This window comes from Triturus cristatus, chromosome 5_1 (assembly GCF_964204655.1).
Source record: "Triturus cristatus chromosome 5_1, aTriCri1.1, whole genome shotgun sequence".
NCBI lineage: Eukaryota > Metazoa > Chordata > Amphibia > Caudata > Salamandridae > Triturus > Triturus cristatus.
Window position 1 is genome coordinate 857271189 of NC_140587.1, and position 26182 is coordinate 857297370.

Consider the following 26182-nt stretch of genomic DNA (forward strand, 5'->3'; position numbering starts at 1 on the left):
AGAAGGACAAAGTAGAGGTAAGCGCTGCTTTGATAACGTATGTCATAGATCTGTAGTAGGACAGACTGTTCGCTGTTCTCGGGAAAGGCAGAATTCTGTGTGAATGTACTACATTTTCTGTATGAAAGTGCGTGTATGAAAAGGCATTCCGATTAATTGCGAAACTCTGATTTTATTTCACAAGAGCATTAGGTCTCCAATTATGTGTCTTAAATACTAGAGAAACAGTTAGTTGATGCTTGTTAGAAGGGTGAAGTACAGGGATGTGCTACTTTATCAACGGAAGTAACGATTCCGTATTAGGGCAGAGGTAAGCGCTGCTCTTGGGAAAGACGGAATTCTCGTGAGAAAGGTCTATTGCTATTCTTTGGTTAGCGAAGCGGACAATGGAGATGTTTTTGTGTCGTTACTAATAGAATTGTAAGAGTTGCAATAAAAAGTTCACTGAGCGGACTTGTAAAGGAGGGGTAGACAGAAGCAGAGCTGCCGCAGTGGCTGCTGACGTCAGAACAACTGCGCTGGGATTGGACAGTCGGTCAGAACTGAAAAACGCTCCTCATTGGTGCGTTAGTGTAAAGCCACGCTAGGATTGGAGAAATACAGGGTGATGTAAATGCTCCTGATTGGTGCGTTAGTGTAAGTCGCGCTGGGATTTGAGGACAGAAACAGTGACGTAGATGCTTCTGATTGGTGCGTTAGTGTGGGTGGCGCTGTAAATGGACAGAATAGCGGTACCGTTGTAGAGAAGACTAGCGATACACGGAAACCAAGAAAATGTATTACCAACCGCCAGACAAGGAGAAAAAGTCGTGGTTTGGTAAAATAAAAAAGTGGTTTAAGAAAGACAAACAGGTCAAGACTAGGGAAGGACAGTTACTTCCTCCACTGAAAACCCCCGCATCTTTGATGATTGCGAAATATGGGTACCATACTTGTATTTGGTTGGACAATTGGGTAAAAGATACCCAGGACGACGGAGTCCTGGCATTTCCAGAGCATGGTTCCTTTAATTTGGCTGTTTTAATGAATTTACGTGACAAGATGATGTATCTAGAACCAAGACCTAGACCGACGCAGTTTGAGGCATTGACGGAGTGGGAAGACGAAATGCATGAACGAGAAAGACAGAGAAATGTTAGAGGACATAGACATCTATTTAGTAGACCATATGGACATGAAACGCATGATGATCGTATGAAAAGGTGGCGAAATGCAAGTATGACTGAAGGTGTGTTTCCTGTAAGAACGATAGGAGAGAATGAAGGAAGAAAATGTGTGGAAAAAAGGAATAATGTGGAATCAAGAGGTTACGGAGCGAATGAATCAGATAATGATGTGCTGGATGATGTGTTTTATAAAAATCCACCACCGTACCGACCAGACCCAGAAATGTTGACACCGAACGCTCTAATGAGAGAAACATTACGAATTATCAAGACTGAGGCTATGTCACCAGAGTTAGAAAAGAGTAGCTCCATTAGAGAAGTAGAAAAGAAGGCAGAGAATAGAGTAAATTGTGAAAATTCAGCAGAATTGGACAAAACTACTCTAGAATTAACAGAGAAAATAAGAGAGTTGACTAAAAATCTAGAAGCTGTGACAGTTCCAGTGACCATAGGTCCAGTAATGCCCATTTTTGAGAAGCAAAAAGATAGCGAACATTGCTTAACGGTACCATACAGAAACCATAATTTGGTTGAGAGTCCAGAACGGAGTCAAAATGAGAATCCGTGGGGACCGACAATAAATATGTTTGAACCAAATGTTTCAAATAATCCATTTATAAGTCACAATTATACTGAAAAGAGTAGAACGACAGTAGAAACATTATTAGAACCTCAGAGAAATCTAGAACAAGGTAGCATAGAAAGCCCAGTAGGACCCTCAGTGGAAGAACTAAGTGAATGGTTAAGAGGGTTACAGAAACAAGATAAGGAATCCCAGTCAATTGATGTAGCCAAGTTACGGATGGTATTGGAAGAATTAATAGTAGGGACTATCCCCATAGAAAAATTGAAAAACTATCAGGATGATTTCAAGGGACAAACGATAATCCCAGAATCCACAACACAATTAGGAAAAAATAAAATGAAATAAAATCAGGGCTTACGTAAATGAAGATGAAGAAATGCTCCTTGGGCAAGAAGGCGGGTGGCGGGACTACAGAACAAGTGTGGTAAAAAGGACAAACGGGAGAATGTCAACTACTGTAACCCGTTCTCCCATTGTACCAGAAAGTACCAGAATGTCCCTTGAAATCGTAATACATATGCAAGTGCCTTTTTCAAAAGAGATCACCACAGATTCGATAAGCCATTTTCATGCCCAGACTTTTGAGCGAATGGCTCAACCGTTTGTCTGTTCATATAAGCTTCAGACGTGTCTGGTAGATCTAAAGCAAACAAAGTTGTCTAATCTCACGGATATTACCGTGTTTTACTATGGGTCATGTAAAATTGCAGGGACCATGTGAATGAGTGCTATGTCTGACATTCGTTCTGTATTTTTGATAAATACATCGTATCCAATGCTTGTATGCTGATTCTAATACATATACATTTTTTACAGATATACGAGGTTTCCTTCGAATTAGTGGAAGACCCCCAATGTAACCGTGAGTGTATCGGTTCTTTACACCTGAGGTTTGGATAAGCCTTAGCGTGCTTATACCGCCAAGGTGTTTTCCATGATTAGGTCCTGATGAAAGCTTAGTGAAACACATTAACAAGCTGAAACATGTTGACCACTTGATCATAAATAGGATTAGCCTGACCAATTTAAAGTCAGGAGTTACTATCCACCGCTATTTTTAAACTGTTCATGTGTCGCCATTATTAAAATGTTTTGGCAGACGACATATGACTTTTAATTCACATTTGATTTTCACTCACTGAACACTTCATCTTTTGATCTGAAGTAGTTGCTCCGCCCTACTATAAGCGTTGAAGCACACCAGAGGTGCACAAGGCACCACTGGCAAAACCCCATGATGAAGCATGTCACCAACTATGTTGGTGAGTGAGGGTTTTACTTTAACATCAGATTGATTTTGTCTCACTGGCACTCAGCCCGATATTTAGGAGATTTGTGAAATTGTCAAAAGTACTATGGATTGACTTGAATAGCTTATTTGACATAATAGTGCCAGCAGATTTATGGACAGAGTGTAAGTTGATGATTAACTGTCCAAATCAGGAATACCCTAGGGATCCTAAGACAGGAGCTCCAGACCCAGAGGTAATGAAGAAATATGAACAGGTTATGGTATTTTTGAAAAATAAGGTACCCCCCAAAGAGACAGATTGGGTAAAAATTGACCGAACACATCAAGAAAGTAAGGAATCAGTACATGCCTAGTATGAGAGGTTAATTTTGGCCTTTAAGCAGTTCAGTGGAAATGAGAACCTGAGTGATATGGATTTGAGTCATTTCGTATACAGATTTGTATATGGTTTACGTCCAGACATTGGTGATATGATAAAACAGCATACGGTAGATTGGCAAAATAAGAAAATAGATTAAGTTTTGCGACATGCTAAATATTTCAGCGATGAATAGAGGTCAAACAGCGAAAATTAAAGGAATAGGCAATGTGGGCACAGGTGAAGGTAGCTGAAAGGCAGGAAGCTCAGTTAGTCGAACAAGCAAATAACCAAGGAACTAAACCGAGATTTGGCCTAGGAAAAGGGAAAGGTAATATAGAAGAAGCTAAAAAGAAGTTCCCATGCCATAATTGCGGTAGGTTAGGGCATTGGAAATCCGAGTGTAAATTTCCTCCAAGTATTAATAATGAAAATCCATCATTTAATCCACAGGTGCAGAATGAGGTGAGTGGTCAACTGCAGCAACAGCAGCAGGTGGTTACTTCATAGAATCAGGTGCCAAAACCACCTTTCCTGCAGAGCAGAAACACTCAGAAGTATAGTAATGAATCAGGATTCTACAATGAAGAACAGGTAAATAAACCATCACGCCCTCGCGCAGTTTCACAGTATTGGCTGCAACGCGATGAAAGTGATTCAGAAGGAAGGTATTGACGGTGCCGAAGGGAGGAAGAAGAGTGCGTACTTGGCGCAACTCTAGAAGTAGACCAGACAGGACCATTTGTAGATGGGAAGGTTAATAATGAAAATATTACTTTCTTAGTCGATACTGGTGCTACTCGATCAACTGTTAGATCAGCTGATGTCAAGAATCTTCCTCTCTCGGATGAAACGATCCAAGTAGTTGGTGTATCCAACAGACAGATTAAAACTTACCTTACAGAACCAGTGAAAGTTAGCATAGGGAAATTTTCAGAAATGCACCACTTTGTAGTGTGCGATACCAGTCCTGTGAATTTTTAGGTAGGGACCTGTTGTGCAAGATGAATTGCACTATATTCTGTACTCCAGATGGAATAGCATTTGAAACACCAGATGAGGATGTACTGTACAAAATGACAATAGGTAATCAAGAGAGTGAAGTTACCGGAACTTATGCAATATTCAATCCTGATGAATTACCTAAGGAATTGAAGCAGTCTGTGAAAGCAGAAGTATGGGATTTTACTGGAGAAGATGTAGGGCTAATGAGAAATATTGATCCAGTGAAAATAACAGTAAAGGAAGGAATAAGCTATCCAAATGTTCCCCAATATAAATTGACACCTGAGATAATTGAAGGAGTTACTCCAATAGTTGAGAAAATGATTAAACAAGGAAAATTGAGAGAAATAATGAGTAGTCCATGTAATTCACCAATAATGGGACTGAAAAAGCCCAATGGAAAATTCAGGAAAGTACAGGATTTGAGAAAGGTAAACAAAATTGGTGTGTCATGTTGTCCCATTGTGCCAAATCCATCAGTAATTTTGTACCAGATTCCCCATGATGCGGAATGGTATACAGTAATTGATCTATGCCATGCTTTCTTTTCCATCCCATTACATCATGACAGCCAGCAAATGTTTGCATTTCGGTTTGGAGAGCGGATTTTGGCATGGTGCCGAATCCCACAGGGGTATACAGAAAGCCCCTCAATATTTAATCAATTGTTAAAAAAATCATTGGAAAGTCTGCAAATGCCTGAAAGTTCAGTACTAGTTCAGTATATCGACGACCTTTTGGTGGCGTCAAAATCACGTGAAGCTTGCGAGGTAGACACTATAACACTACTAAATAATTTGGCAGATGGAGGATTGAAAGTGTCTCCAGCAAAATTGCAGTATTGTAAGAAGGAAGTACAATATTTGGGACATAAGATTGAGAAAGGACTGAGGAAAATAACAATAGACAGAATCAGAATCATAAAAGGAATGAGAGCTCCCATGACTCAAAGAGAGGTGAGAATGTTTCTGGGAATGGTAGGGTACTGTCGTCAGAGGATTAGTAATTTTTCCCCGATCGCAAAGCCCTTGGTACGTTTGACCAGGAGTGACGTAAAAGATCCCCTGGAATTGAACAAGGAAGAATTGGCAGCATTCAAACGATTAAAAGAAGGTTTGTGTGAAGCCCCAGCACTAGGCATGCCTGATTACGAAAAAGAATTTGAGTTGTATTGTAGTGAGAGAAATGGATGTGCACTTTCTGTGTTGATTCAGAAAAATGGAAGATTGAGAAGACCAATTGCGTACTTTTCATCAATGCTTGACCCAGTAGCTGCAGCTTTACCTGGGTGTTTGAAGGCAGTGGCTGCAACATGTCGAAGTTTGGAGCAGAGTGAAGGAATTGTGATGGGATATCCATTGAGAGTGTTTGTACCTCATGATGTGGCGATTCTTTTAACAAGGAGTCGTACTCAGTATATGACACATAGTCGGCTGACTACGTATGAGAAGGTCATATTAGGTGCAACAAATGTGAGCCTTGCGAGGTGTTTGAATGTGAATCCTGCAACTTTGTTACCAGATGCTGAGAAAGTGGAAGTGAGAGATGAAGCAGATCATGATTGTTTGGACGTGCTTGAGTATTGCACAAAGCCACAACCAGATATAAAAGATGTACCTTTGCCAGAAAGTGATTTTGTGTTGTTTGTTGATGGGTCATGTTTGAGAATAGATGAAGGAGTACTAAGTTGCAGCAGTTATGGAAGCATCTTACCTGAAAGGAGTGAGGTCAGCTCAAGTAGCTGAACTTGTTGCTTTGACAAGAGCATGTAAAATTGGGAAAAGTGTGAGATTGACTGTGATAACTGACAGCCAGTATGGCTTCGGGGTCGTCCATGATTTTGGCTAACTTTGGCTGCAAAGAGGTTTCCTGACCTCAAGTGGAACCCCTATTAAGAATGCTGAAGTGGTTGGAAAATTGATTGAGGCGATACAGCTGCCTAAACAATTAGCTGTGGTGAAATGTGCTGCCCATAGTCAAGGTAGTGATTACATCACTACCGGAAACAGGTATGCTAATGATATGGCACAGTATTGTGCAAGGAATCAGAATTCTGTCAATCGGGCAAAGGAAAGGGAAATGTCTTCTTGCTCAGTGATGTTTACTAACATTGTGGGAACATGGGAAGAAGTGAGACAATTGCAGGAAGAGTCAGGAGATGAGGAAATGAAACAATGGATAAAAGCAGGGTGTGCCCCAAGAGAAAAGGACTTGTGTGTGGGTCTATCGAGATGGAAGACCAGTAATGCCTGATAGCATGATGTCAACCATGGCACGGATGTATCATGGCCAGGGACACATAGGGAGAGACGCCATGATCAGGTCTTTTAAGCAGACCTGGTACAACCCCAAGTTTAGGCTTGTAACAGAGAGCCTATGTCAGAGATGTCTAATATGTCAGCAATACAATCCTGGAAGAAAGACAGTGGTGAGTCTAGGAACCATAGGCCGAGAAGGAGGGCCTTTCACTAGAATGCAGGTGGATTTCATTGAGATGCCTCCTTGTAATAGATTGAGGTATGTTCTGGTCATAGTCTGCCTATTCTCTAGGTGGGTGGAAGCATTTCCAACTAGAAGAAATGATGGGATGACAGTGGCAAAGCTTCTTTTGAGAGAGTCCATTCCCAGGTTCGGGTTTCCAGTAACCCTTGAATCAGACAGAGGAGGGCATTTCCACAATGAGATCATAAAACTGATTAGTGAAGCATTGAATGTACAACAGAAACTACATTGTGCCTATCGACCAGAGGCTTCTGGTGTGGTTGAACAAATGAATAGTACGATCAAAAACAGAATAGGGAAAATGTGTTTAGCCACGGGTATGAAATGGCCTGATGTCTTGCCTCTTGTGCTAATGACAATTCGAGCAATACCAGACAGAACTACAGGGCTGAGTCCTAATGAAATAATCATGGAACGTGCAATGAGGCATGTGTTTATTCCAGTCAACAAGCTGATGACAATAACTGATGACATGGTGTTGGAATACTGTCAAGGCCTGGCTGACGCAGTTCATTCTGTGTTTCATCAGGTTGGAGCGGATGCCACCACCCTTGAAAGGAAGCCAGCCCATGATCTGAGCCCAGGAGACTGGGTAAGGATAAAAGTCCACAGAAGAAGAAACTGTTTGGTTCCGAGGTGGGGAAAACCAAGACAAGTCATTCTGACCACGACAACAGCTGTGAAGTGTGCTGGATTGAAAAACTGGATCCATGCCAGCCATACTTTGAGGATATCAAATTCAGTTGACAGCAAAGAAAAAGAGTATTATGACAATTCAGAGTCAAGTACTGAATCAGATAATGAAGAGCTGAAAATACGAGAAAACTCCGAAAGGGGGGAGACAGAACCAAAACAAAGTTTGGTCCCGAGAAGTATCTCTCTGAGAAGAAGATTGCAGATTTCTGACACCAGTTCAGATTCTGAAAACGAACAAGGAACACAAAGTTCTAGAAAAGAACACAGAAAGAAGAAGGAAAAAGTCAATGAAGAGACAATAAAAGACATTCGGGGGAAAGAAGTTTCAGACGAAAGGCTGAGAAAGATTCCACCTGAAATAACTGATTCAAGTGAACAAGGGACAGGTACGGAGAGAGAGGGACAGATTGCGGAAGACCCCCGAGGAGGTGTAGGGAATTGCAACACCCAGTTAGGTGAAGGGACAAGTAGTCAGCAGGAAGATTGCGTGCCGGAGATCCGAGGAGGGACAGAAGTAGGGAAAACAAAACAGGTGGAAGAAGAAGCCGTTGAAAAGACAAAGCAAGTTGAAACAGAGTCTGAAGAAAGTGTGAATGAAATACCCGAAGGTCGAGTATTAAGGAAAAGAGCTTGGAGAGAAGAAAAGAATAATAAAGGAGATAAACAGAAAAGAGTTAAGAAAGATGAGGTGTGGCCAAACAAAATAAAGAGATTGAGATATCGGCTGACACAGGTGCATTCACCGAGAGCTGAACAGGTGAATGAAGTGACAAGCCAAGAAAAATTGAAAGGAGAAGAAACAACTGAGAATAAAGAAAGTAAAAGAACGAGGAAACCTAACCAGAAGTATAAGTCACCGGAATGGACGTACGTGGCTCTGCCTGACAAGGATGAAGAGGCAGATAGTCGAGGAAATCCAGAGGAGACTTTACTGAAAGTGGTTCAAGAGGAAGAAGAAGCAGAAATCCTGAGAGTTATCTTGTCCGACATCGGAGAAGAAGAAACGGAAATTCAGGAGTTTCTGTATTGGGATGACGAGAAGGAAGTGAAAAATGATGAGATGCCAAACTGAGTAAATTCAAAAAGCAACTGATGGAGAAATAACAAAAGTCAAAAGATAGAAAACTGGTAGAACCAAGTAGGTGTAGAGAATTCAAAAAGTAGAAAACTAGTCGTGAAGTAGAAGAGGCTAAGTCAAAAGACACAGTCCAATTTTAACAAGATGGCTAACATAGATAGTAGCAAAAGTAGATGTACATTCATGAAAAGATGGTGTAAAATGTGTTGTTGTTGTACAGGATTATTAATTCTTCTGTGGAGTATACTTGCTCTACTAATTTCTTTCAAGGTTACTATAGATACACTAGAAGGACACACTGAAAACATTACTAATGTAGGGAAGATTCAAAAGGTAGTTCCGACTAGAATACATAATAATTATTTACATAAAGATAGGTCTATTAATGATTTTTCAAATAATGTGTTTTCAAAGTTATTGTGTGAATATGTAAAAACAATGGACGTAAGGGACTGCTACGTATGCATGCAGTTACCTGCCTCTGTTTCAGAAGGAGTGACTTATCATCACCTTCCAGCAACGTATGGAATAGCATGTAGTGTAATAGCTAGTTTATTTTATCAGACTGGTAAATTAGAATACTATTTTTTAGATGTAGATAACATTTTTGCGCAAGTACCTGCTAATAGCAAACTAAATAAAGTAAGACCTGCTAAGGTATTAGGTGAATTTTTCTTAGAAACTAAAGAACTAACATTAGAATATATTTTTAGAAACAATTTGACTTGCAGTTTGAAGAAAGAGGACAAGACATTCTTAGACATGGTTGAAGAAAGGAGATTGAAAATGCAAAGAAAAGTAACAGAAGAAAAAGGGGAGAAAACAGTCTGGGATATAGAAAAAAAAACATTTGAAGGGTGAAGCTAGTCCACCTATAGCTTTAGATTTGCCTCAAAAAGGGAAGATGTGTATTAGAAGGAATCAACTTCATATGATAATTATTTTGTAGGTAATAGTGAGTGCCATGATACATTCCGAATCATGGGTGGATGGGGATTTAAAGGTGGAAGAGATCCAGTTTTCCCTGGACTCTATTTTATCTGTGGGAACAGGGGATATTATCGTTTGCCAGACCATTGGTATGGCACATGTTATGTAGGCCTGGTTTTTCCAAAAATCTTTCACATGGACAGAGGAGAAGATGGTGTACATAGTTTAAGTAATCATTTAGTACGTAGTAAAAGAGAATCTTGGACAGAGATTATAGGTGATATTTTTGGAGCATTGATACCAGCAGTGGGAATATCTTTGAATGCAGACAAAATTAGAAAATTATCAACAGTAGTGGATCGCTTGTCAACAAGCACCGCTGGAGGATTTATATTGGTAGATACTGAAATGGTTGCCATGCGTGCTATGGTAATGAAAAATCGACTTGCCCATGATATATTATTGGCAAAAGAGGGTGGAGTCAGTGGAATGCTGAAAGTTTAACATTGTTGCACTTACATTCCAGATGAAAGTAAAGATCTGAAAATTTATATTAAGAATATTACAGAATTGCATGACGAAATTGCACCACTGGATGTTGAAGGTGTTTGGGAAAGGATTGGTAAGAAAATAGCTGCTATTAAAAACTTCTTAGTTAAAATAGGTAGTACCTTTATAGGTAAAATATTGTTTCCATTAACATGTGTGAATTTCATTTTATTAAGATTAGCTTGTATGTGTTGTAAAACCAAGAAAACAAAGAATAAAATAAAAAGAGAAAAACTAAAAAAAAAAGAAAAGGATCCAGATAGAGATTTAGAAGAGATAACTGTAGAAGAGTGGATGGAGAGTATGTATAAAAAGGCAAAAAGAGATGAAGAAGAAACTGAATTATGAATAAGAGCAAGAACACATTTTGAGTTTTCCGTAAAAAAGGGTAAAGAAATTTAGTGTTGTTGTGGTGATAAAATCACCAAAGGGGGGATTGCTGGAGCAGGGTTTTATTTTGAAATTGTGTATACCCTCTCCATTTTGCATGTTTAGATTAATAAGATTAATTAACTAATAGTAATCGTATTACTTGGTTTGCTGTGGAGTTTAACCAACCTTACTAACATAAAGAATACACGTGGGAATTGCATCAGCATGGCCTAATTAATACGTGAACTAAACTTTGTACGCATACTGAACATAGGTAAATAGAGTATTACATGTTATATGTTGCTTCCGTGATGTATTTGTAATTTGTGCTCTCTTAATGTGAGTATAACCCGCAATGAGTGTTGCTTTTGCTAGATAAATACACAAACATATGGGTATTAGCGAGGGGATAACATTTTATTAGTTATTTCTATGTATTAATTACGTTTTTGTGTCTCTTTGCTTTAGTTGTCCTTTATGGCCTGCCTAAAGATGGCCGACATTGGTATTGAACCCGACTGCCAACGCTGAACAAGGCTTGGGTGAAGTGCGCATGCGTCGCCGACAGCAACAGTGGCCTCTACGCGACCTTAACTCGACCGTGCCACTCAAGGACACTCTGGGCTGCCAGCCAGATGCCCGAAAGAAACAAAAGAAGATACTTTTTTGCCCACAAAATATGAACTATATCTAAAGGAACATTCTCCGTATGAGAAAGTGGTGGAACGGATTTCATTGACCAATCAGAGACTTTCTAAAATATCATTAGTTACTTTTGGAATGTAATTTTACTATAAAAGGCCATAGAATAGAGAGGTTGCATCTCTCTATCTCTCTTCCCTTCCTGGCACTTTTCGATTTCCTGACGTTATGCTGACGGAGAGGACAGTGACACTGCAGGACAGCTGTTTTCCAGAAACTCTGACAGATTGAACTGATGACCAAGATTCTGACTTAGAAAACTACTTTTAGCCAGAATAGGTAAATATGATGGTCAGCTGCTTGATTTAACAAATGAACTATTTTGCAATTATTTAGATAAAAATATTATTATTACAAGAACTGTGTCGGGTTGTTTATTATGAGAAAATGTATTAATGTAAATAGATTGTAGTTTTAGAAAATCACTTCAACCAGCGGCTAACTGATCCATGGCCTATCCATGAGAGGAGTACCAAAAGGTGAAGTTTAGGCCTTATTGAATAGAGAAGGGTATTTCCTTTCATTACAGCGGATGGAACAATCACCTCCTTAGAAAAACAGATTAATAGATAATGAATGTTGGTGTTATGGGCCCCACCAGCGAATGTAGTGATCGAGTGTGTCTGTGCGATCTATGATCTGTGACGGAGGGAGGGATTTTGCATTCCACGCTGCAGCATTAGCACTGCTGAGGAATCCAACTACTCCAGGGGAAGTTCACTTCAACGAGGCCCATGGAAGAACCAGTGGAGCAGGCTTTTGGGCTTTTAAATGCCAGATTTTGATGTCCGGACAAGACTGGTGGAGCCCTTTTTTACTCACCCGATAAGGTGTGCAAAATCACTGTGACATGCTGCATGTTACACAACATTGTCCTGCAATGGAACATATCATACACTGTAGATGAAGAAGACCATGAAGAGTCACTGGATCAGGATGCTGAAATGCCAAATTAAGATGATATGGATGAAGAGGAAGGAATTGAAGGACGTCAAGATCTCATTGACCACTTCTTCACATGAGTATATCATTGCATTTTATTTTATGAAATGTTAAACAAACATTTAATATAATGAGGATACAACTCTGTGCTGGACTTTTGTTTAAAAGGCTAAGTAAAGTGACATCCAGGGCAAAGATGTTTGTTGATCAAAGTTTTGACACATTGACTACTGTGTTCATTTGCATTGTTCATTTTTGATTGTACTTAGAAAATGTGTCCTCAAATATATTCATTTGTAAGGTGTCTATTTTGTATTGTAATTAGATGAACCTTCTTGTTTTTCTCTGTTTTAGGACCCTTCACCCTGTCATCTTCATTTGGTTATTTCAAAGTTGTGACATTTGTAGTTATACGCTGCAGTCGCAAAGTAGAAAGGGACATGAGTTGATCCTGTGGAAGACACCCATAGACTTTAGGCATACATAGCTTGTACTGAGACAACTTGCACAGTGATCAAATGGAAGTTTTAAAATTGCATCAGACTTGTTTTCTGTTGAATGTTGGCACCAATCCAATATGTACTCTTTGATTTGCTCTAACAACATGTTGTAGTCGAACCAAAGGATGCTAATCTTCCCTCACATTGACAAAATGTCAATTTTGTGTTAAGTGTATGAAGTTTGTTGATGTGTCTCATCAATGTAGAACTAACTCTTTTTTACCACACCACTTAAAGTAGGTTGTGACGGTCCCCTGGACACTGCAACAGTATATAGGAATGATCCTGTGGCCACCAAATTTAGCACTGCCAGGATTTATGACTATTGGTGTTATTGTTGTGCAATTCCTATTGTGAGTTAGAATATCTCACTCCAGCTGATGACATAATTCAATAATAGTTTGCCTTTTGAATCTTATTGTTTTGATGATATCCCCTTCTTCCATGGTGGCAAGCTGTGGAACTGGAAATTAATGTTTATGTTATGGTTGGTTTGTTATGTTTAAGAAAAAAATAGACAGACCAATCTTTTTCAAATATAATAAACTACTAGTTGATGAGTTTTTGGTCTTTGTATTTTGTTTTCATGGGTGAAATAGGTGCAAAACATTACCTCCTTCCAATTCATTCATAAAAAACAATCATTTGATTGTTTACATTTTATAATGTATGATCGAAATAAAAAGTTAATAAATACAGAAAAGGACTACAACACCAGTCTTTGACTTTGTTAGTTTTACTTTTATTACATAAAACAAAATAAACCAAACCTGGATGTAAACCAAAAAGCAAACCGATAAAGGAAAGTCACTCATGGTGAATGAAACCATTATTGAAGAGCCATAATTGTCTGAAGCCCAATGTCCAAAATACAACTGGCATCAGAAAGCTAAACGTGTCCAGAAAATAGTTAATGGAGTGAATAGTAGTCACACACTGGAGGAAATTAGGTTCTGCGTCTCTTGGTGGTGGTTGTAGTGATCTTGCAATCTTCTCCTGGTGGTCTGGATGAATGTGTGCTCCTGCGGGTGGCTGATGGATCCACAGTTTCAGGGACAGAGGTGGTTGCCAGCGTTTCCTGTTGTGGCAGGGCCTCCCTTTCGGTGGCTGAGGCAGATGCAGTTGGCCCAGATGTTGTAGGATCACAGAAAGGGAAAGATGGTGCTTGAAAGGCCTTGCACATGTGGGTGTAAATGTCCTGCAGCACCGCAGTCAGGGAGCCCAAATTTGAGTTCAGATTCTCCATATGTACACTGTGGTCCCTCTCCAACTGCAAAAGACACACAAATGATGGATGAAATGCAGAGCAAATTAAACGACAACTGCGTCATGTCCTGGAGATCTGTGAGGATCTGGCCCATCATGTTTTGGGACTGATGGAGGGATCACAAGACTTGGCTGAGGGTAGCCTGGGTGAAGGTCAACCAGTTGGCCTCACTATGCTGGCCCACAGTCTCCTTCCCATGACCCATTCTAACCTGTGGCCTTGACATAGTATGTCCCATTCAACTGGTTCCTGATTGAACTTTAGGTGGTGATTTCTCAACAGCAACCAGGACTGGGTGACAAAAGATTGATGTGGTGTTGGTTTGGACAGAGGAAGTGGAGGTATCCCTGAGCTGAGGTGCTGTAACAGCTGGGATCGGAGGTGTAGGTATGGGTCAAGTGAGACTCACTGGAGCCGTCTGCATAGACATACCAGATAGACCAGGCCACTCTTCTTCATCCGGACTGTCAGGAGTGTAGTCCTCCCTGGAGGCTTGATCCTGGGCTGGAGTGTAGGTTTCCTCAGTGGCAGATGGGTGGCAAAGTGCACTGGCTGTTGAACATATTATGAATGTAAAAATGCATACATTTTAAAAGTGTGGATTACTACAAACAATGAGTTGTAAGCCAAAAATGTAGCATCCTAAAAGGGAAAAGGAAATCAATATCATGATTATACATTTCTGTAGTATTGTAATTAGTTACACAGTTTAAATTTCATACAAAACAGCTTCACATAAACAGGTAAGATGACCTGAATGTGAAACACAATTAAGTAACTATGCATGATATGTACCAGCCATTCAACATAAGACGTTACAAAAAAAGGTAGTCACAGTGGAAATTATTCCCATTGTATTGACAACCAACATATGGAGAAATACGAGAGAATATGACAACACCAAAACATATATCATACAATAAAGGTTACTGATTTAACCAATTCGAAAGACATTTGTCAACAGATCAAGGATTCAATGCAAACATTGTATTTAGACAATTCAAAAAAATTTGAAAATATAGGTGCAAATGGGGTGGGGTGCCAAATGGTGAGGAGTAGGATAATTGCAAGTGATTGTGCAGTGGAAAGGTGGTGTATGTATAAACATCAACATACAATGATAAGAACCTTTCCAGCCAGATTTCTGGCACAAACAGTCAATGGAAAATCATAAACAGAACGATGCAGATAATGATTCACTGTCATCAAGTTTGATATGACCAGAGGGAACAAGTCGACGTTTCGACCCCTAAGCGGACCATCAAACTGTCTGTCTTGAGAACGGGGTCTTCATCACGACGGTGGGGTGGTTGGGAGGGTTTGTTACACCTAAAGGTAATGATAAGCGATTACGGGGGTGTGTCTAAAGAAGTGAAGTGGAGAGCATATTCAAAAAAGGGAATTTACCGGCATCAGCAAGATCACTTCCTGCTGGAGATTAATAGTACATGGGCCTGTGCAGCTCCTATGGGATATAGGAGACAGAAACGGAAAAGAATTGCTACCGTCTAGAAAACCAATGGTCGATGAGAATATTACAATGGGTTAAGATTCAAGTACTCACAAGAGTTAAAAAGCCTTAGGTCTAAAGATCTCTAAAAGGCACTGTAACATCAATGCGTTGGCACTAGGTTCATGAATGACCTGTGCTGAGGAGCATGGGGGAGAAGGGAAATAGAGCCTTAATTAAAACAAAATAACGAAATAACGAGGGTACACGCATGAATTCATAAAAGTGATGATGAAGCACTGACTGAGCTAGTGGCTGAGGGATTGAGGGCTACGGGAGAGTGTTAGTAAGAGGAGTCCATCCTTCCTTGCTGTTCCTAACAGGTGCGAGATCCAGATTGGTGTCGAAATCTAAAGATCGTGAGTGAAGTTAGTAAATGGGCCTACGTCCCCGACATCACAAAAATAATAGCAAAAAGTGTGTCACTTTAATGAATTCATGCGCGTCCCTTCGTTATTTCATTATTTTGTTTTAATTAAGACTCTATTTCCTTAACCTCTTGTGAGTACTTGAATCTTAACTCATTGTAATATTCTCATCGACCATTGGTTTTCTAGACGTTAGCGATTCTTTTCCGTTTCTGTCTCCTATATCCCGTAGGAGCCGCACAGGCCCACGTACTATTAATCTCCAGCAGGAAGGGATCTTGCTGATGCCTGTAAATTCCTTTTTTTGAATATGCTCTTTACATCACTTCTTTAGACACACCCCCGTAATCGCTTATCATTACCTTTAGGTGCAACAAACCCTCCCAACCACCCCACCATCCTGATGAAGACACCGTTCTCAAGACACACAGTTTGATGGTCCGCTTAGGGGTCGAAACGTCGACTTGTTCCCTCTGATCATATCAAACTTGATGACAGTGAATCATTAACTGCATCGTTCTGTTTATGATTTTGCATTGACTGTTTGTGCCAGAAATCTGTCTGGATAGGTTCTTATCATTGTATGTTGATGTTTATACATACACCACCTTTCCACTGCACAATCACTTGCACATATCCTACTCCTCACCACTTGGCACCCCACCCCATTTGCACCTCTATTTTCTCAAATTTTTGAATTGTCTAAATACAATGTTTGCATTGAATCCTAGATCTGTTGACAAATGTCTTTCGAATTGATTAAATCAGTAACCTTTATTGCATGATATATGTTTTGGTGTTGTCATATTCTCTCGTATTTCTCCATATGTTGGTTGTCAATACAATGTGAATAATTTCCACTGTGACTACCTATTTTTGTAACATTATATACCCGAGTCCAGTGGCCTTTCGGGTTACCCCATTGATACATAACTATTCAACATAAGACAGTAGAGAGTAGAAAGGTGAAATTAACCAAATCAAGACATTTGCACAACTTTGAATGATGTTTAGCATTAGTCATAATATTAACAGTGCAGAGTAAATGTTTCTCACGTACCACTTATTTTCAGCATACACATTTACATACCTTAAACTTTCACTGAAAAAACTTTGACTTGTGCAACTAATGACACCAATTCAATTACATGACAAGAAAAGGACAACATAAAAACATAATCTTTTCTAAAGTGAGCATTAAGTAGAGATTGATCTATGAATGACACTAACATTTGTGAAAAAAGAAATTGGAAAAGGGATAATGAACATGATTTCATATCTAAATAATGCATCTCTTTTATGCATGGGTGGGTAAGTGAGGCTAGTGTGGACTATTGCTCAAGTGATAGAAGATCCTGCTGTTAGATGGGGTCGCTTTCACCAAAACGACCCCACCAAGTGTGCTATCCATATGTGGTATAAATTAAGTCACACCTCAATAAATCACACCGCCTGGGCAAAGAAGGTTAGGGGTTTGATGAATTGATGGGATAAGGGAGTTGGGGAAAATGTGTGAAAAGACAAACACTACACAACAACAATATTCATCAGGGCGATGAGCAGTAGATCCTCATCATCAAACCTGTTGTGGAAGGAAATAAAGGACTGACAGTTAAATTACATGCAATGCAAACAGTCTTTTAGCCCCAGAGACCAAAGTTATATATCTAAATATTCTGACATCTATAACTGAAAAATACAGGAGGGGTTACCCCACACAGTTCTGAAAATTATTATTGCTAAAAGAAACATTATACTGTAAATGCCAAATTGGGCAGTGCATGTGCATTCTTCTTTCAATGTCTGTCTTGAGTGCCTGGCTGAACGGGTCCGGTAAGGTAAACAAGTGTTATGGAGATGTCACCTTTTGCACAGGAGAAGGAAAGGTCTGTAGATTGCAAAACAGAAACAATGTTGCATAGTCAAGGAGAATGAAAGAAGGTAATCTTTATGAGCAGTGTACCAATACTTAGAGGCAGACCAAGAGCATAGGCTGCTGCAATCATTCATTTTATCACTCATGTGCTATTAACTGAGAAGTGAGAGTAATTTACAACCAGTCATGGACAAATAGCTGCATGTACCGGTCTTATCAATTTCACAACTGTCATCATAACTTTAGCTGAGTGCGTGCAACATGTGATGTTGATGATCATGTAACATCTCATATGTGCCTCCAGTTACAACAGGCCTCGCCGACCACAATCACATTGATAGAGGAGTTTAACATTTGAGCCAGCACACACACTCACCAGCATTTCCCAAATTAATGCACCTCTCACCAGTCCACAGATGTGAGTAGGCCTTTTACAGTCACCATCATGTTGGTTTCCCTCTGAAGTTGTTAATTATTTCCTTCTTCTAGCTGTTGAGGTAGTTCCGTCCTAAGTCCTTCCAGCCTCCTCCTGAATATAAGTAATGAATTAGTCCAAAACCATCCCAATCCAAGTGAGAGAGATAGGCCTGTAGGGTACTGCAATTGATTAATAAGAAGAGAAACAGAATTTAAGTATTTTGTGTAGACTTATGTTTTTTAATTAAACTGATTGGTTTGTTCTCTGAAGAACCAGAAAAAAAGGTGTGGACCCTGCAAGTAATGCTCACTAAGTGTGAAAGGGCCAATCACTTTCAGAAAAAATTATCACCCATCAGGCCCCAAACATTGCAAATCGTTGAAATTAAGTATACAAATTAGTTAAACATCCACCCTCACAGTCTGCCACTACATGAATCATTGATCAACACTCACAATCACTCAAAAAGATATCACTAATTGGTGCAATAGTTACCTGTTCCAATCCAAGGATGTGGGTATACAATTGTATATAATCTTTTGATGGAAGCCACACATTGGCAGTCTTATAAATCAAATGATCTTTACTGGGGCAGCCATACTAGAGGATGAAAAAAGGAAAGGCATTAAATGGAGGCAGGCATTGTCTCCAATGTCCTTAAAGGGAATGGGCAGGCTTCTTGACTGCACACTGCACACTGGTTCAACTCTAATCCAGCCATCCATGTGACTAAAATAGTGGGGCTGCATAAATCATACACAAATAAAATATATAATGTTCCTCTAGCTATAACCATTTTGTTTTTTGGGCAAAGAATTAAGCAGTTCGATAATAAATAACTAAAAGGTTCTATGGTGGCCGACTCAGTCAGGGTAGTAGAGCTTGTCCTGAAACTCAGGTGGTCACCCAGAAGTTGATCAGCTACCACACAAGTCTGACCAGTCACCCTTATCTTCTTCCTCCTCCTGTGGCATTTCAGGAACAATGTAATTGTGGTATGAAGTGTTGGTTCATTTTGATCATGGTCAATCTCTCAGCATTTTGAGGCAAGAGACTGGGCCTTCTCACTGTGACAACTGTGCCACCTGCACTAAACATGTGCTCAGCAGACACAGTGGCTATCGGACAAGCCAGATACTTTATTGCCAGCCTGCAGAGTTCTGGCCATTGGTGCATCTTCCCATACCAATAGACTAATGGATTTTGATCTAGATAGCACTGGAACATCCTCTGAATGGTCATTGAAGCTGTCACTTGCTCAACCTCTCTTGCCTTTGCCTCTGCACCTGACTTAAGACAATGTAGAGGTAGGGTCTGATTGTTCTGTTCCTGTAGTTGTTGTTGCCAGGGTTCTTGTTGCTGGTGTTGGCTGCTCTAAAACAACATCACTGCCCTCTCTGGAAGTTGAAGGCTGCATCCCAGAACTTCTTCCCGGGATTCTAATTTCCAGACGTTCTTCTAAAAGGTTTCTCATTTGATCAACAATCCATGTCTCGTATAGTGAAACATCCATTTTTTTAAAAGTAATGAATGTGGGCATTATTTTTTTTACCATGGATCAAGTATTGTGGCACAGATGTACTCTTTGGAAGACACAATGCCTCATTGCAGCCTTGGATTAACAGCCAAGCAAACAATTGAACTCTCAACCAAGCCATGCGCTTCTCCATTGAGACCAACACCTGTGAACCTTTGTAACACCTTTTTTAACTGGTTCTGTAGAATATGCAACAACGAGATAGCTTGGCTCATCGTACTGCCCTACTAGCTGACTTCCTGGGGAAAAACCTGAAAAGGAAGTAGCATCTGTGTCAGGCATTTGACTAGGCTCCATTTATCCATCGCCATTGTCATGCTTTTCCCACTTGCATCCCCTACTCTTTTAATGACATAACCCATAGTTCAAACAGACATTGCAACATGTAATAGGTCAAGTCCGCACCTCCTGTGTGAGGGCTTTAAATGGTACTCTATTAGCACACTGAATGATCAACTGCTTCCAGGCTTTAACCCCTTGTGTGCCCATGACGAGCTGGACTCGTCATGGGCCGCGGTTGCGCTGTGCCCATGACGAGTCCAGCTCGTCATAAACCCCGCCCGCTAATGTAACGGCCGGCACAGGGCGGGGAAAGGGCGTGGCACACAAGGGGTTAAAAGAATGGTTGAAATGAGTGCAGATTCTTTTGCAGGTGGTCAGTATTTGCTGACTATGTCTTCGTATTTGAGAAAGTCCTGCACATTCATTGTGATGCAATTTGCCAAATATTGAACCCTGAAATACCCACCATCTGCCATGGCCTTAGCTATATTACTGCCATTGTCCATGACAACAAATCCAATTTTGAGACCTCTGGGTTGCAGACATTCAAACACCTTGCTGTTAAAGTTTTCCAAGATGTTTGCAGCTGTATGGGATTTCTCCAGTGTGAACATGGCTACTGTTGTATGCCACTGAACGTCCTTAAACATTTTTTCTAGGGCTGAGAACTGTAGATAGCTGTTGCCTAACCCCCACAAATGAGATCCAGTGTGCGATGATACACATGTAATCAGTGGCTTGACAACTGGTGCACATTTCTGTTGTCAGGTGGATAGTGTGAACAGCACTCTGCTGAAAAGCCTGTCCAACCAATTGCAGCACATTGTGATAAAGCGCTAGAACAGTAACTCTGGCAAAATAGGTCCATCTGGGAAGCATACATTTTGGGCAGATGGTCTCCACAAATTCAAAAAATTCCCCTTCTTCCACAAAAGTAAAAGGGAGGAGGTCCAGCTCGAATATTTTAGCCAGCTTCCCATTGTACAAACGTGCCTCTGAGTGGTTGCGTTTGTAGGGCCCCTGCTGTCTAAACATACTTGTAATAGTAGCTTGGATTTTTTTTCTTTTGTGGTGCCACTGACACAGGTGACTTCCAGAGAGAGCCAGGAGGTGGAAGACTCAATGTGCGTCTTGTGGCAGTCACTGTATTTGGTAGTGTCTCCATCTGACTCTTGTGCCATTTTGAGGATTCTGAGATCGGTGATATTGGCACACTGCTTGGGATAGGGCTGATTTGCGTAAAGCTGTCACCCTCTTCTTCCTCATCATTTCACCACCCACCGTGATTGGAGCTGATTCACTTCTCCTATTACCACCTGGACCAATTTGTTTAAGGTGCACCTCTCACCAGATTGCATGATGTTTTTTCATATAGGTTGTTTGGCCTTCCATACCATAGTGTGAACTAGGCTTGCCTGGACGAACACTCGCGTGGCAAATGGAGCAAATTGCAATGTTTTCCTCCTGCTTGCTAATCGTTAAGATTTCCCACACTGGGGAGGAGAACTTTCGTAATGTGCCACTGCCAATACCTGAATAGGAACTGGAGGTATGTGGATGTGTCATGGAATGCATCTCTGCAGCGTGTACTTCAACTAAGGTAGTGTTGGATGCAGGTCTCAGCGAGGGCTTTACAAATATGGAAATCGGCAGTGGTGGTGGTACCAGTGTGACACCCCTCGGAGCAGGTTGAATAGCAGGGGTAATGTCGGTGTCCTCTGACCCAGCTTCCATGGCAGTGACTGGCCCATTATCCTCATCCCCTTCCATAATTGGAGGGATTTCCGGAACTCTCCATTCCCCTTGTTCTCCTGGCATGTCTCGGACTCGGCCAGGGTCCAATCCATGTCCAGATCATCAAAATGGGGGGGGGGGGGCTTGGAAAAGATGGTGGAGTACCTTTCCTTTTTCTTGCTGCAGATCTGGAAGCCAGTGGTTTAACAACAGGTGCATCTTGCTGAGCAGGAAGCTCAATCTCCTGTTCTGCTCCTACCTCAGGAATATCTACTATTGCTGCCTAGTTTCCTGGGTACTAGGTTGCGGCTAAGACAAATAAAATTCAGACTCACTGTTCATCAACATTATTGCTGTGGCTGCCTTGATGAGAGACATGGCCTTGGAATTAGGTTGGGGGTGGTACTTTTGATGTGGGAGTGCTGCTCTCTGCTCACTCACCACAGGAAGGTTCGTCAGTCATACGTCTCCTGAAAAAGGTTTCGAATGGTTCGTCAGTGGCAGTAATTTACTTCTTCTTCTCATCATCATTGACCACTTTCTTGGCAGCACCTAACATTGGAGCCATATTGAGTCTGTCAGTTGGTAGTGTCACTTAGCTGCACAAGCAGAAGAGACTGGAGGACTCATGTCAGTAAACACATCACTTTGTATAAGCCTTCTGTCTCACAGTTCAGTGGGTGATGCCTCTTGTGCACCTAAAAGCAAATAAGCAAGAAAACTTTTAGTGAAATGTAGCATTTTTGCAATTTGAATTATTCATAGTACAGAATACAATTTAGTGTGGTTCCTTATTATCCTAAATAATTAACAACAATTGTGTATCCATTCCTACGTCACACCACATCACCATAACATTTTATTTTCAATCAGGATAACAACATACAGATGTAACTGTTTGTTTTATGTGCAACTAGGGGAGACACCCATGTCAGTCAAAGAGGTGTTGGGGACAATTGAAGAATCCTTAAAAAGTGAATGCTAGTATGTGCACCTGTGGGAAGCCGGGGGGTAGAGGGGAATAATGGAATAATTACTAAAAAATAAATGCTGGTGTGCACTGTGCACCTTTGGCAGACAGGGGGATCAGGGGGAATGGAATAATCCTTAAAAATGAATGTTGGTGTGCATTTATGGCAGGCAAGGGGGTCCAGGGTGATGTGGAATAAGGCTTAAAAATGAATGCTGGTGTGCACCTATGGCAGGCGGGGGTCCAGCGGAAAACTGAATAATCCTTAAAAAATGAATGCTGGTGTCCACTTTGTAGCTATGGCAGGCAGGGGGTTTAGGGTGAAGTGGAATAATGCTCAAAAAATGAATGCTGGGGTGTGCCTATGGCAGGTAAGGGGGTCCAGGAGGAACTGGAATAATCCTTAAAAAAAGAACGCTGGTTTGCAGTGTACCTATAGCAGGCAAGGGAGTCTAGGGGGGCAATGGAATCAAAATTAATGCTGGTGTCTGTGCACCTACGGCTAGCAGGGAGGAAGGGGGAAATGGAATAATCTGTAAAAAATGAATGCTGCTGGGACACTATGCGCATATGGCAGGCAAAAGGTCCAACTGTCAAGGAGAAAATGAGCAATGATAATCCTTAAAAAATGAAGGCTGGTGTACAGCAGGAGCCTATGACAGACAGAGGGTGGATAGTGGGATTTTTTAAAAGTATTTTAAAAAAATACTAATGTAAAAAGAATTAAAGCAAATATAAAAGAATTGCTGGTGTAGTAGGGGAGAATGAGAAAGCCATTTGGAGGCAAGGAGGTGTAGGGGAAACATTTAAAGAAATGTATACAATATGAAACACAAAAAAAGGCATAGACCTCTTCTATCAATCTCCCTTAGAAAATGGCTTTAAAAACTGGAAAAAGGGATTTACAGAATGGCATGCTCCATAAAATGGCCGCCGGCCACATGGTCAACCAACAAGAACACTTAAGGAGTCATGGCCACAACAAGAACAGATCCAGGCCTATGGCATAAGCACACTGGCTGGCTACATAAAATGACTGCCAGCCACATGGTGAAACAACAACAGCAAGCAAGGAGTCATGGCCCCAACAAAGAACACATGCAGGCCTATGGCAAAAGCACACTGGCTTGCTACACAAAATGGCCACCAGACACATGGTCAAACAACAACAGTAAGAAAGGAGGATTAGCCACAAAAATGAACACATGCATTAGTATGTTTACTAGTATTTCCAGGTTTACTAGCTTTAGTAAATCTCATAATGCACCAAAATCCATGGGTCGATAAATGGGAACACTCATTCTCCACCCATAAAATGCCTCTGAGCTTGAAATATGATGTACTGCAGTACACGCCACTACATTGGGTTATATTTGTTTACAAAGCCACAAAAGGTGGCTCAAATCACCCCTTGTGTTGCTTTGTAAATATTACTAAAACCTTTTTCCTGAACTTGTGTTACCTTGCATGATGCAAGGACAACACAAAGGCTTTATAAATTTGGACCAAAATGTCAATGAAACAAGGAAAAAGCTCACCTGTAAATGTTGTCTTATCGACTTGCTATGAGAGGCCCAGCCCATCATATGGCTCTTTTCCTGAGAAGAGCATAGTAAGTTTGTCTGATTGCTCTGCTATGAGCAACATGCTAGAGTTAGGTAAATTGGACAGAGCTAAATGGAGAGAGATTTGGTGAATTTACAAGTAAAAGATACCTCATGAATAGGATTAACTGTTAATTACTTCATTCTTATCATTTTACAAAATCCAATTTTTGGCCCTCTGTCCCATCATAAATAGGTTGGAATATAAGAGAGTGGGATCATTCCCTGCTTAGTGTGCTAATATGAATCTTAGATTGCCTGGTTTAGGTCTCTGTAATATCTGGTCTTACACCTTCTTGAATGTATACCGTTCAGGACCTTGTGCAGTAAATGGTCTAAAGGTGAGGAACAGAGTGTTCATTTGCTAGTGCTTTTGGCAAATCCACCGAAAATTCCGCAGAGGTACATGTTTAGTTTTATTGTTGTGCTAAGCCCAGTTTATGGATCCCAGATTTCAAACAGCTGTGACAAGCGAAAATCGAAATTTTCAGGATGGAGAGGACTCAAAATAGTGATAAACTAAGATGACCTTTGAAAAATCTTCTGAAAACTCTTCAGAGTTTTACATCTTTAGTTTTCTGTTGGAAAAGTGAAAAAGCAACATAAGAAAAATCAAAAACCAAGTTAGAAAAATAGAGTAAATTTTATGAATTATTTGACACCAAAACAACAAAAGTCCAATCAGTAGAACCGGAGTTATGAATTTTTAAAGTTTTTAGTTAAAACTAACACCCAAAAGATTAAAGTGCCTCCTGCAGACATCTAGTCATGGAAGACTGGGTCAAAGTAAAAAAATATGGCTATGGCAATGGAGCACGATTCGATTACAAAAAGAGGATTCTGCATAGGAAGCGCTTAGTTTCGGACTTATAAAAAATATAAAAAGTCCTGAGAAAAATGTTCTGAGAAGGCAAAGTTCAGGTGGGCAAGGCTGCAGGAGGTGTTCAAGGAGGGAGCCTTGGGTTGAAGCCACGGGGAAGATTTCTACGTTTGGACTTAGTCTCTGAAATGGAAGTCGAAAATCTCCAGCAGGATGAGGCACAGGGCTGTAGCCGCAGACAGTTCCATGAGGCCGGATACCCGTTTCGTGAAGGACTGCTGAAACAGATTTGCTGCTGCGGAGAGGGACATAGTGGGAGAAGAAGAAAAGTCACTCCGACCAGTGATGCAACTTGGGTGGATAGTCGAGAAGGTTGAACCCAGTCTCCTCCTGGTTCTCAGAGCAGCTTTTATCCCAAAACATTCTAAGTCCCATCTTTTAAGTCGGGCTGATCACCTTCACCACAAACTGGTGTGGCATCACTTGGAAGGTTAGGATTCACTCAGACTCAGTTTAGGTGTGGGTCCAGAGGGAGGGGAGCCTTTTGTATTCCTGAGGCTCAGATCAGGGGGCCAGAAAACTAGCCCTTTAGAGTCACTCTGGTGGCCCTGGGTTCAGGTTGTGAGTTCTATCCTTCTTCCCCAAGCTAGAGAGCAGCAGGGCAGAAAGACTGCATTCAGCAAGGCAACAGCAGGTCAGCAGTCCAGTAGAGTGGCAGTCCTTTCAGCAGCACAGCAGTCCTTCTTCTTGGCAGAGTACCCACAGTTCCAGAAGTGTACTGAAGAGTTGGTGTCTGAGGTCCCCTTTATATACCCTGGTGCCTTCCTTTTGGAAGGTACGAGAAGCTTCTAGAAAATGGCTTTGAAGTGTATCGAATTTCTTGACTCCTCTGACCTGGCTCCAAGCTGGCTGCAATGTCAATGGGTAGGTGTTAGGTCCCTTGTGTGAGGGCAGATCACACCATTTTCAGTTGCAAGTGGGGCTGTGCTCAGCTCCGCCCCTCATCCTGCCAGCAGATAGCCCATTAAGTCAAACCTAGTCCACTGATTGTGTGACTGTCTGGGAGAAACTCAAAAAGTAGAACTGTCAGTTACACCAAGTTAGACCCAAGACAGGCTACAGGCACAAAAGTGGTAAGGGCAGAAAAATGTAAAATTT